At 39.6% G+C, this 13,279-nt stretch overlaps 1 long non-coding RNA gene across 1 annotated transcript; it reads right to left on the bottom strand.

Moving 5' to 3' along the window:
- Positions 1-1,415: 1,415 nt before the first annotated feature.
- Positions 1,416-7,839, bottom strand: LOC144668889 (uncharacterized). The gene is made up of 2 exons (XR_013573566.1): positions 6,920-7,839; positions 1,416-2,872 (listed from the first exon to the last, which is right to left on the bottom strand). It is a non-coding gene; the product is annotated as an uncharacterized LOC144668889 (long non-coding RNA).
- Positions 7,840-13,279: the final 5,440 nt, after the last annotated feature.

Here is a 13,279-nt window from a genome sequence, read left to right on the forward strand (position 1 = left end):
AATTTTTCTCTGACTGATTTCAGTCACAAATATGTTCCCCCAACCTCAGCTTTTAAAAAAATAATTGTCCTATACTCTTCATGCCATGTATTCCCCCGCTGACTACTAGCTGACCTGTCTTAATGCAGCTTTATATTAATCAATAGTAGGTGAATGAAAAGCCAAAAGAGATGAATCAAATCATCCTCCCAACTTCGTACAGCCCCTTCTCCTCTCTGGGGGTTATGTTTCCCCCAACCCCTGCCATGTGCAGACAGTCAAACTATATCCACAAGTAAACCGCAGCAAAGGCCATGAGCAGCAATGCAACTTAAAGAAGCTTTGTAGTTTGTGCCAGTAAAGAGGGGGGAGATTAATGCACTTTGGGAGTAGGCTAGCTGGTTATAAAGACATTTGTAGAAGAATTTCTGAAAAAGCCCCATGTCTTGTACTTGATTTTTCAATCCATGGAGTTCCTGAGGCCCTTTCCTGCTCTTTCTGTAAAAATGTGTTTCAAGGTGTTATTTTCTTTCACAAACATAAGTGTGCCGGGGGTGCTAAGTGAACATCACCCTTAGTAAAGATCGAACTTTAAAACTATGCAAATGAGTGTGGTTACTGGAACACTCTGCACCAGTTACTCATTTACTGGTGATGAAAAGCCCAAAAATATATTTCAGCCTTGTTATGAAGACCAACTGATATAGTTAAATAAAATGTCCCAGGTCTTTCCTCCTCTGAGCCCTTTCTCAGTTCAGATTGATGTGATGTAAGTCTCATCTTTCTGTAAGCTGTTAGGACCCAATGTTAAATGATTTTGTTCCGTCTCAGTCAAGTTCCTTGCGGCTGGAGTCTACAGCACAGAAATAATCAGAATTTAGCCCATCCACATTACACTTCTCTGTGGTGAGTGCTTGACTTATAAGTGGGAATGTGTCCCATTGCCCCTAAGCATGACTCTCCTCAACCCGCAGAAATCAAGCATGGGTTTTCCTACTTGTAAGGAAGTTAATGCTGATCAATTGGAACCTTCCTGTCCATTGTTGAATGGATGATGCAGTTTAAGCAAACGTCCCAGCTCAAATCCTACCTTGGGTTAAAGGAAACACTTTGGATTTGTGTCAAACTCCTAAAACTTCAAATCAGTCTAGTTTGGGATTTACTAGAGGGGTGAGTGCAGTGGTTTAGAGCTTTAAAAATCAACTCAAGTAATGATATATTTAAATTAATGTTTATGTTATTTTATAAAAACTTAAATCACTTTACAGACCTCATCACCGGCAGACACTTAACCACGATCAACAAATGGCATCACCTGAATCCGGCGGCACTCAAACTGTAGCAATACTGATGCAAGGGCAAAATTCAAATTATTCCCTTTTCTAAGTCAAAGAATGAAAGAAACTGGGTGGAGTGTTCATTAAAGACAGGTTGACTTTCTGTCCTGGTTTCAAGCATGTTGTAGGGTTTTTTAATGACTGTTTGATTTCACAATTGACAAAAACTTGATTACAGAAAAAAACGTTTTTGTAAAGAGTAATGTAAGACAGTAACTGTCAGTAGATTAGTAGATAGCTGCATCTCTGAAGGACATTATAAATAAAAGCTTTCAAAAGGCTGGAACACATTATTGGGGTTGGGGAAAAGAGGGAGAATTTCAAAAATGCATCTTTTGTTATTTGGTAACATTTACACTGGTCCCTGTCTGTCATCTCTCTGCTTAACCAACACACTGTTGAAGAAAGAATGGGAATGGGTATTAGCAGAATAAAAAGGCATCCTTTGTAACACTGTGATGCACTGAGGAACTCTTTCAAAAACAAGCCTAGAAATGACTGATGATGATATTACTGGCCAAGCACTTAATGCGTTCATGTGACATTCCCCTGCCAACTATTTTAATGGAGGCGTTAACTTATTTAAAATAATGTCACATGAATGTGTTAAGTGTTTGCAGATTTAGCAAATCATTTCTAGATTTATATACAGAAATTATTTTATTCTATGTCAATGCATCATACCTCGGGCATCAAGATGTAGACTGGCTGCCTGTGAATTAAAAATAAGCAATAGTTTTTTGTGAGTATCTCAGCGGCTTATATAGAACGTAGTTACATTTTTTAATGAATTGGAAATACTGATACATATATGTCAAAAAGTCTAGTTGCATTAGATATCTCAATACTGATGTTTTTTTTATTCTTTCATGGGGCATGGGCATCGCTGGCAAGGCCAGCATTTGTTGCCCATTCCTAATTGCCCTTGAACTGTTTTTTAGAGGGCAGTTAAGAGTAAATGTGATTGGCCTCTAAAAATCAGTTCAAGGGCAATTAGGCATGGGCAATTAACACTGGTCTTGCCAGTGATGCCCACATCCCGTGAAGGAATAACAAAAATTGTCGATATTGAGATATCTAATGAATGCTCTTGGAAATTGCTGGAATGTATGATGCAGTGGCTGAAATATGCTTTAATACCAGGGAAGAGGTTGTTGCAAGCCTAACTTACAAGAATGGAATGATTATATCCTTATATGTGTGTATTACGATAAAATGCAATGCCAGAACATTCCATCTTTGAGTACAGTGGAAGCACATGTGCTCAGCTTTGCTGAACTGGAAGACCCAAAATTACCTGGTTTGCCAATAGACTGGTCCAAGTTCATTACATCTTGCCATTACTTCCCTGAAGATCCACCACTGCAATTCCATCAACTTTAAAAGATTTTCATTCATGTTTTGCTCCAATGTTTTCTGTAAGTTGGTAACAAGATGTTTATAGGCTCTTCCCTGACTTTCAACGCCAACTCTGCAATCATCCGATCATCTGATATTGGCATCACCAACAACTTGCGACATCAGCAGCATCCTTGGTGAAAGTGAACATGCTTCAGCTGGAGAAAGGAATTAAGGAAGACGTCAGATTCTGCTTTGTAAAGAGGTGTGAATGTACTGAGGGATCCTGTGTGTCAAGACTGTTTTCATTGTCTCTCATTTTAAATATTATTTGTGTTAATTGACATGGTGTCTAACCATTTGTCTCTGTGGAAAGTTGTTATTGCAGAAAATATGAATGACAATTGTGTAAATGGTTCAATAAGTCAAAAAGGTTCAGGATTGAACCATGGTTTAAGTGCAGGTCCCCTGCTTTATATATTCTCAATGATGCTTTACTAACTGTTACACTGCTGAGTAGCTGCCTAACACACTAAAATATGCTCTGATACCCAAGGGTCAAAATGCATCATTTCCCCTTCCATGTTGATAGACTGAGTTACACAGTCAACAGTCATTCAGAACACTGTCTTTTTATTCCTGGGATCAGCACCTCAAGCTAAGTGGTTGAAAGCCTCCTCTTTTTGCTGGGTGAAATGAGGTTTGCAGAAAGTCTAAACTCAATTTCTTGCTTGTGCAGATCTAAACTTCCTCTTGTTATGTAATAATTGTAATCTCTCTCAGAAATCATAATGGTGGCTTGTAAAGAATCAAACTGGTATAGTGGAAACACTCTACCTAGGTTGGCAGTTTGCACCTGATGTGCATTAAATTGGAGTTTCTTAACCTTGACACTGGTTGAAAAGTTGAAGAGTGTTCCTGTCTGTCTTCAGTGCTAATATTCCTCACCTCAAGTGGCACAAAAATAACAAAGCAACATAAAATGAGAAAGTTCTTGCCTTGTGGATATAGGTTATGGTCTTTTCTGTTGTGTTAGCCCCAGTTCCCCAGTAGAATAACCACTTCTGCTCAACCCTTCACTATTTCATTTCAAGTGTGATTTTCCAGGATTAACTTTTATATTTAATATCTTAACATGATATCACTAAACCGCAATGCAAGCAGGTCCAACACCTCACCAAGTTTAGGAGGTTTAGAACAATTATGCAATCTTGTGACCCCCAAACATGGCACTGTGCCAAGATTCTACCTGTGCTATTATCTCTTCCCACAGTTTGAATGACTGAGGTCAGTCAATATTAAACTGCTTGGTGAGATTCAGTGAGGAGCTGATCCTCACAGATTGGAATGGTAATACATTGGTGCACAATGAGTTTGCTGATCTCAGTCAGGGTGGCAGCTGAGATGTTAGAATTGGCCTTATTGACCTTGGTTGAGGAAGGGGTAGTTACCCAGGTTCACTGTTCACTGAAGGTGAGGAGAGGATCATGTTTGGATGTGATGACTCCCACAATTAGATAGCCTACAGCACCACTTGAGTGAGGCGACTGAGGGTGACTGGCATCAATTGAGTCAGGAGAGGAGCAGAGATAGACAATTGGCATAATAAAAGGACAGTCCATTTTCACCCCTCCCCAACAAGATATTCATGCTGTTGTTTAAAAAATATTTTTTTCTCCCCTGCCCTCTATCTACTTTCATTAAACTTGACCCTAACAGAATTGAAAGGCAAACTCTGGAGGAGGAAAATTAAACCACTCAGAGCTTCATTTTCATCAGTGCCAATTGCAGTTAAAAGGTGGCCTTTCCTGGCACATGTTAAATCACAATTATTGTAAATCTTGCTACATGTTTACAAACAGAGCTGTAAGAATCTCAATGGCAGATGTCTATGCAGGTTACATGAATAATACAGGGACATGTACCTTGGTGTTTCTATCGCAGACTTTGGGTCTCACCATCCTTACAGAGTGTGCTGATTACCTTTCAACCAGCTTTTGGTAATTCACCACTGGATAAGATAACTATCAGCTGAGCTGCGGGCACGTGGACAAGAAACCTGCTCCCCTGCCCTGCTGTAACTAACTGCTAGGAAACTGAACTGCAGCTGGCACTAATCTTCCTAACCTCACTCTTTACCAAGCTGCCTGCCCCTAATAGCCCAGCTGAAGTGTGAATGGTTGTGAAATGGAAATGTTTTCTGCTCTCCCTCACTAATAGGCCCCATCTCAACAAGCAATTGTTACTGGGTGTGTGCATTGAAATTAATTCAACCTGAAAATTAAAGGGGAAAATAGATTATTTTCATCTCAGCCATTCCCTTAGGCAGTAAATTGAGCAGCGGGGAATGGAATATAACTTAGTCTAATTAGATTGCTGCAGGGTAGACTTTTCAGTTATCTGGGGGAGTGCCAGGATGGATGTTTGGCAATTTTCCTGACAATATGGGAACTCTTTGTTCCTGTGCCCTGACACTCTGTGCACTAGTCTACAACTCTTGAACTGCATAGTCTTACAATGGCAGATCATTTGAGGAGCAATTTGTGAATATCCTACTGTAAATTATGTGTGGTTTGAGCGATGTGTCTTCAACACCACTCGTACATCAATAGACCATTTATTTAAATGCTGACAGAGATCTCCAGGGTTATCTTGTTTAATGTGTCAGTCGCCCACTTCTATGTAAACATTCTTTCCTGATATTGAAAGAACAAGGATCATAATAGATTTAATAACTATTTATTAATTAATTCTTATCCTATTTTTATCTTAACTGATGGTATTAAGAAATAAGATTTCTCTATAGTCTCTCTGGATGCCATTCATTCTACAGAGGGACATGACTGTGGCCAATGCCATTGCTCTTTCCTTGTTCTAAATTTGAGGAGGATTGCAGCTCATTAACTCTTGCAGTGACCTTGTGTTCTAACTTAAATCATTTTAAAATTAGATTGAATGGGAACCCTGGTGGGTTGGTGAGTAAATGCACTGCCTGTCTTCCTTAGCTGACCCAAGCAGTGGATGGTGTAGTAGGTGGTGAAACTATTGGCCCCCTTGGTGAAAGGTGGTGAAAAGAAATGTGTTGAGGCTCAATTCTTGGTAGTTATCTGGCCTGTAGTGTGTGTGTGTGTGTAGATGTCAAGTGAAGACTGGGTTCAAGACCAGCTGTGCAAACCTCTCAGATGCCTAATCTATTTGCACTCGCTGATGACTTGATTATGAAGACTAATCATTTGGTCAGGATACTGAAGATCTGCCAGTGCCTATGGAACCAAACTCCAGTATGAGTTAGCACCTGCAGGACAGGAAGAGAGAACATTGAAGAGTAGGGAATGGAATATAATTTAGTGCAAAGGGCTATATGCTGCTCAGTATTCAGTGTTATCAGTTACTAGATGAATACTTTGTACAATTAGGAAGAAAATGCCTGTGAATGAAATTCTGTCCTGAACTTTTTACTGAAGGTCAGACTAAATCTCTGGTTTCTAGGACAAAGTAAAGTGTCAAAGGTGGTCCCCCCCGCCCCCCTCTCCAACCCTGCTGACCCAGTTATTATTAATAGCTCTGCCTACCTCTCTCCTTCCTATTTATCTCAATGTTCCATGTCTGTGCTCCACCCTCCAGGTGCAGACAAGCTTCTCAGGAAATGGTGTCATTAAACAGGAGATGGTATTCCCTTCCATAGCTCACAGGGCAGTTTGTCTTACTGTAATGTGTATATGTTCAGTGGTGATATTGTTAAACTTGAATTCTGATGTTCATTCAGTCTTGTGAAAATTCTTCTTGGAGAAGCACAAGCCATATGTTTAACCGTCATAAACTGATTCAAAATGTCAAAACTATGTTAAAAAAAAAAGAATGTCAGTCATTTCATGCTGGTTTTTCTAACTTTAATAATCTGGCCTCTCCCCAAAGACAGGCACTGGAGATTTTATAGACAGTCAATACAGAAAAAGCTTCCTTCATTAGCAATTTGCCTCTGTCCGCTCTTAGACAATTTCAACATAGCAAATAGTTGAGCTGTCACGTTATGGGGAGAAATCAGGTTAAACATGTGGCTCCACCTTAGCAGCTAAGTGTTGAGCCTGTGCTCCAGAACCTACACTATCCGTGAGCAATACCACGGTTGATCAGCTATTCATTTAGTAATAAACTTTGCATACAGATACTCTGCAAATTTTTAAACTTATATACTTACTGCTGTCTCTATAAATAACAGAAACTACTTTTGGTTAATGAAATACATCGCAATATTGGCAACTGACCTGATATCTGAAACTTGCATCAGCTTGCCTCTGTGATGTGATTTGGGTCCTCGCTGCTGAATTAGGCTGAAAATGGACTAATATTCACAAGGAATCTAGGAATAGGTTGGGTTATTTCTGGAGTTTCCAAAGCTGAAACAGGTGGACACACTCATTTGTCACAACATGAACCCTCTCCCCTCAACGACCTGCTCCCATTTTTCTGTAAGCAGCAAAGTTCAAGGGGAATTATTTTCTCTCAGTTGCTCCTGGTGCAGAGTTTGAAAGACTACTGAAATGATGTATTATGTAAAAACAAACACCAAGAAGGGATGGTGTATGATGGAAAATGTGCCTGTGTCTTTTAATAGTGTTTATGTATTCCAGGAAGCTAGGAAAGGGAATACTGTCATGTTAAATTTATAATAACAACATCTATCAAATTGAATTCCAACATGACAGATCCTATCCAGGCGCAGCCTGTTAATGTGAAACCATAGGAACCAGTAGCAGTTAGTTTGATCTGGCTACCAACTGTTCTGTCAGTATGTTAAATATGTTGACTTAAAGAGCAAAGGAGTGATATTGCCGCCTGGATCCTGCAGACTGGTTAGATCTTGTCTCCAATAGTTTACAGGTAGAGTCCATCCAGAATCCTGCTGAGCCAGGTAAAACATGGCTGCATCAAGAGCAAAGCATCCACATTTTACAAGTCACTGGCTTTCCAGCAATGTCCAGGGCAACTGTCAACATGTTTCAGCTCTTTACCTACTGCACTTATTTGATCGGCAATGTAAATTTTAAATGCAGCCATTTACCACTTGAATGCTTATTTGCTTTTTCCCCTTCCCTCCATGCAAGAAAAGATCCAAATATTTACCATATCTATAAGTGACAACTTTATACACATTTGTGATGCCTTTAAACACACAGAGAGCAACATTTTTGTAGCCAAAGTGTATTTTTTTTAATAAGGGGTGTGCTACTATAACTAGATTTTACAGTAACACAACTTCAGTCTGCCATTCCACTGAAATAAAGCTGGATTACTGATAATAACAGGGCATCCCAGGTGGCACAATCATGGACCTGCTCTAATGGAGACCAGTCTAATGAACAAATAAGTGTGGCAGTCGGAGACCCATTGCCGGATTCTCAGTGCTGCAGAATGGAACTTGTTGTACCCTTTGTTTGCTGGAAGTTTAGAGTTGTTTCCAGTCGCTTGTTACGTGCATGTTTCTTTTTAACAGATCAGTATTACTTAAGTGATTAACAACCCACAGAAAAAACCTGGGAACACATCCAGTGGACTATGCAATTCCATAAACTGTCATTCCTCCCCTGGTATTTATCCAACAGTATTTGCTTGTTTCGAAGCAGAGGTTACAAGGTTCGTGATTCTGCAAATGAAAGAGACGACCTTGGAATAGTGGTGTCTGTATTCTGCATGGTGTGTAGTAGCATGGCTTCTGGCACTGCCCTCCCCTTTTGCTGTTTCTTCTGCACAATCTTTATGTTGCTTACAGTCTGCAACCGGGCACATCCTGAAGCCACTAAAGCTTTCTCTCTGATCTCTCAATAGAGATGCTGGTCAGTGGTGAATGAATGTAGAGGTACTGGTATGCTACATGTCTGCCACTGGTATATTAAGCACATATCTAAAATGGCAGCTGATTGGGTGAAACTTTAAACTGAACGAGATTATTAAATAACCTCTTTAATCAGCGGCATTGCAAGAATTTCAGTGCCGGGACCATGTTAGAATAAAGTTATGACAGTTGACAAAATCAACTATATTTTCAGCATGTGCACTCTAAACATTTAAATTAATTCCAAGTAGTTTTAAAAAGAGTACTCCTTGGACAATTCCTAAACCTCGAATTATTCTTTGTGTGGTGTCAAAACCCACAGTTACTGATACTCCTCCATCAGGGGTTATCACATTGCTTCTCGCTGAAATTAGGTTGGGTCCTAGCTCCCCTCCAGAATAACATTAAAATTATAGAGTAACTATGTGCCAGCCATAATCTTGCTCTTCCAACACACCATTACTTTAACAACCTGAAGAACATGGGCTATTTTCCCTTGGGACTTGTAATAGTGCTCATCAGTCATTTTAAAATTGAGACTACTGAGTGTTCAGCTGTTCTGTTGGTGAATGTTGTGCCTGATGGGTTACTGAGTCACATGGATCAGGAAGATCCCAGATTCTATCCTTGGCCTATGCTGAGTTAGCTGCTCACAGCCAGCACTACAGTTTAGATAAACACTGAGGCAGGGAGGGTTAAAAAGGCCATGCTCCTGCTCCTAATCAGGTACGACCCTGGGATGGGGACAAAGACTGTGCCTGGCAATGATGCCCTCCATGGGAGAATAGTATGCTGAATTTATTTTCTCAATTGACACACTTAGGTGAAATACTGGATGTCAGGAAGGATCCTAGAAAAGAACCAGCACATTCAGGAAAGGTGGGGAGGAAAGTGCTCTCCATCTATATTCCAGGTTCATTCTAGTTCAAGAGGGAGTTAGGGTAAAATAAGTGGGGAATGCCTGAGCCAAAGAATGAATTTTTCAGCCAATCTGCTTGTTCTAAATTGACAGCTTCTGCCTAATTTTAATTTCATTCTATTTTGCACTTTAAATATTTTTCAACAACTCATTATTTAAGACCCATATAGTTAGAGGTTTTTATGTACAGATATTGAATTAAAACTGCATTAGAGTTATTTTCTTAGTATATCTTACAACTCAGTGTCTTGGGTATATATTTATATATATATATAAAATATATTTATATATAATATATATCAGCGCTCAATAACATTTCCTGTTTGCATAGCTTAAGCTTTTTTTCAATTCATGGTCACACGGGCGCACTTTGTGTGATAGATGTGAATAAAATGAAAGATTATGGGATTATGAATTGCAGAGTTGTAGTCAGACTGAAAACTTGTCATGTTTTGGAACATTTTGATGCTGAAATTGGCTTGGGGGTAGCAAATCCAGTGATCAAATTACTTTCCACCGTACTGTTTCCAAATGACAAGGTGTAAAACTGGCTAGCAACTCACTCTTGCCTGCTTGGTGCTACTTCCAAAGACCAATTTCATCCATTCTGTTCTAGTGGAGCAGAGTTTAACAGGTATATGCATTGGGAGAGAGGGTTCAGGGCAAATTCTGCGACTTATCAAAAAAATGTTACAGTTTTGCATTGCTTTCCTCTTTACAAAAATATCATTGGAACCTTTTCACTATTCTTGGACTTGGTGTATTTTTTTTTGTTGCATATTAGGTACGTAGAGGAAAGGCCCCAGAGGCTGACAGGAAATATGCAGGAAGCTAGCAAAAGGAACTGCATTGTCAGGAAAAGCCTGGTCCCAGTGAAGGAAATGTGACTTGATTCCCTTTCCCACCTGAACACTTGGGAAAAGATGATCACAAAACCCCACAAAGCATCAGTGTAACTTTCCAAACATTCCTTGCAGCGATAATGATGTGATCAGATTTCCATCCTCATTATTCCAAAAAAAAAAATTGGTAATGTAGTATTTTGGCACCAGCAATTCCAAATCCAACCAGAGCTAATACCTTAACTGTATTTATCAAATCACTTTGAAATGTTTAGCCTTGGTAAGTTACAGAAAATTATCATAGCCACTGTTAAGAACAATGAAGTACTTTGAACATTGAAGCTGCTTTTCCGCACTCAGATTTACAAGCAGAGTTAATAAATGCTTCACCCAGTGCGGTGTGGAGCCAAGAAGGGCAGTAGGTCCCAGCTTCCATTGTCCATTCCAAGCTGAGCTCAGTCAGCTGAGCACAACTGGGACATCAGATCCAGCTATAAACTGGACCAAGTGCGACTGGACTGAGATGGAAAATCAGAGGGTTTCTGATCACTACCAAAGATTTCAGCTGGGCAGTGTGCAAACCTAAATATTGGAATAGGGGAGGAATGAGGTTCGGCTGTGATGTTGCTGACATGCTGTCCAGATTCAAACATAAATTCACACATAATGGCCTGATTTTGCAGTCTCAGTCCCCACTGTCACTTAATTGACGATCTCACTTAGAGCTGTTAAAGGACGGTATGTATGGAAAACAGAAAATTAACACCAAAGGGACGCCCTTATGAAGTTGGAGTTGAGTAGTGGGGGGTTTACTCAGTACCTAAGAGATTCCTGAGAGTGCTTGATGCTGACACTGATGCCTATAATTGATAGTGTTCAATTCAAAGTGAAAAATATTTCTCACTTTGATAAGCACAAAATTGGATCTTTGGATGAGATACTAGATGCCAGAGTCTGTAGAGTTGGTTCCCACAGAGCCAGACAGTTTAGGACAAGAGAAAACGGGGTGAAAGAATTGAGTTAAAACCAGATCCTACAAGCTAAAGGGCAGGTGTTCCGTAAATATTATTATGCTGATTATGTTCTAGGAGAAAGAGTTAATTTGTGATGTCAGAAGGGGAAGAGGTTCTTTATTCAGATGCTGTCCAAATGTTATTAGAAATGTAACTGGATCATTTTTAAGGTTCCCTCTTCATTGTCTCTTTCTTCTCAGCCTGTCCCCCATTGCCAAACATCATTTACAACTCAGTCCAATCTGGGCTACACATCACTTCAGTTGTGTTTAACGATGCTCCCAACAAGAGGTGGAGCTGTGATTGACATGGAAAAAATACAGATAATATCAGTTTTATGTTTGTTCTCTTCCCTTTTTCAACTCATCGTTCTTTTGGGAATTCCATTAACTGAATCTAGCTTAGAAGTAGCAATATTTTGCTGTGTAACATTTGAAAAGCTGATCCAGTATTTGATTTTGCTTACTGAGTTGCATCCTGCACCTCTCACTTTCCCTGTTTGAGGGAGTGGACTGGAGACATTACCCTGGGTTTCTCTACCAATACAGCTCTGCAAGTGGGCATTTGGGGAAAACTCACTGTGATGGCCCTCTCATTTCTCTGGTTCCTTCTGGAAAAGGCTGTGAGCTCCACTGACAATATCAAGGTAGCACTACTTCTATTTGCTATTTATTTTAACTTTATGGCCTGGGCTGTTTCATTATTCAGTTGTAGAATTAGAATGGCCACCAGCAAATAGGTGATGGAAAAGTGTTAAGAAGGATTTGAGAGAGCAGGTAAACACTTCTCAAAAATATTTTTTTAATCCTTTGTAGATAATATCCACAAAATTTAATTCCCTGCAAGTTTCTAAAAGTACTGTGTTTAAAATAGAATTAGAAAATTGGACTTTGCTCATGGTCTTCAAATTAAAAATTCTTAACTATAGATTTCTGAATATTTGTGACACTTAAATCTGTGCAAAGACTGTTCAGTAACAGCAGAAGTATTTTGGTAGAAATAATCCTATTACATGGTTTTGTTCTGCAGGCTCAGTCCACTGCAAATTAGATTCCGAATACCTGAAAGCCATTTCATTTCCACAAGCCTTGACAGCCACAACAGGAACAGCCCTTCCTAAACCCCGCTCCCCCTAAGTTGGACTAGTTTTAAGTGCACTCCTTAAGGTCAAAATGAGATAGCAGTGTTCTAACAATGTCAATGACATCCCCACATACCTTTTCCCATGGTCAGTGCCCATTGTCTCTCTTTCCTCCTTACTATAGAACACTCCAATACATCTTGCTGCACATGAGGTGTACTGTATAAAAGCAAGTTGTTGTTGATCTTGTCCTGACTCAATAAGCTTTTCCTAATTTTTTGCACAATGCTAATTCACCTCTGGTAAAGCAACTACTTCCAGAATTATAGACATCAGTGGAAATGAGGGATTAAAACTAAACTAATGTGAATGCGTGTTTGCATGATAATGCCCAAGTAGGGATGGACTGCAGTAAAGGGGGATCTGAGATTCCATCACTGTTTGAAAAAGCCATCTCTATATACAGTGTAAGTTCTTGCTGTAAATAATGCCCAGATATTTTGTGCTTCAGTCAATATATAAATTCATATTAAATAAGGTACTGCAAGGCAACTAGGTATCCTCAAACTCAGCTATTGTCAACAAACATTGCCTTTCAGCCAATCATTTGTCAGTATTCAGATGAGCTGTGGCTGTCAGTCCCCTAAAGAGAAGTTCCAGTTGGAACTCTGAGTAATTCCCTTAAACTGGGAACATGTTGAGGCTGAAAGAATAATAATTACCCAACTAGATGGCAACTTTGGGACATCTCTGTTCGAATAAGCCAATTTCCAACAGAGAAAAACCATCATGCCTCTTGGTTAGCAGGTTAAAGTGTCCATCACATTCATTGTTGCCACAGAACAGGATATTGGATGAGGGGAAGAGAAGCCAAACATAAAATATATCAATTGACCCTTCACCTTTACACTTGCCAAAATGTCATCCAAAGCTTTTG

Source organism: Cetorhinus maximus, chromosome 28 (genome assembly GCF_964194155.1).
Source record: "Cetorhinus maximus chromosome 28, sCetMax3.hap1.1, whole genome shotgun sequence".
Taxonomy (NCBI): Eukaryota; Metazoa; Chordata; class Chondrichthyes; order Lamniformes; family Cetorhinidae; genus Cetorhinus; species Cetorhinus maximus.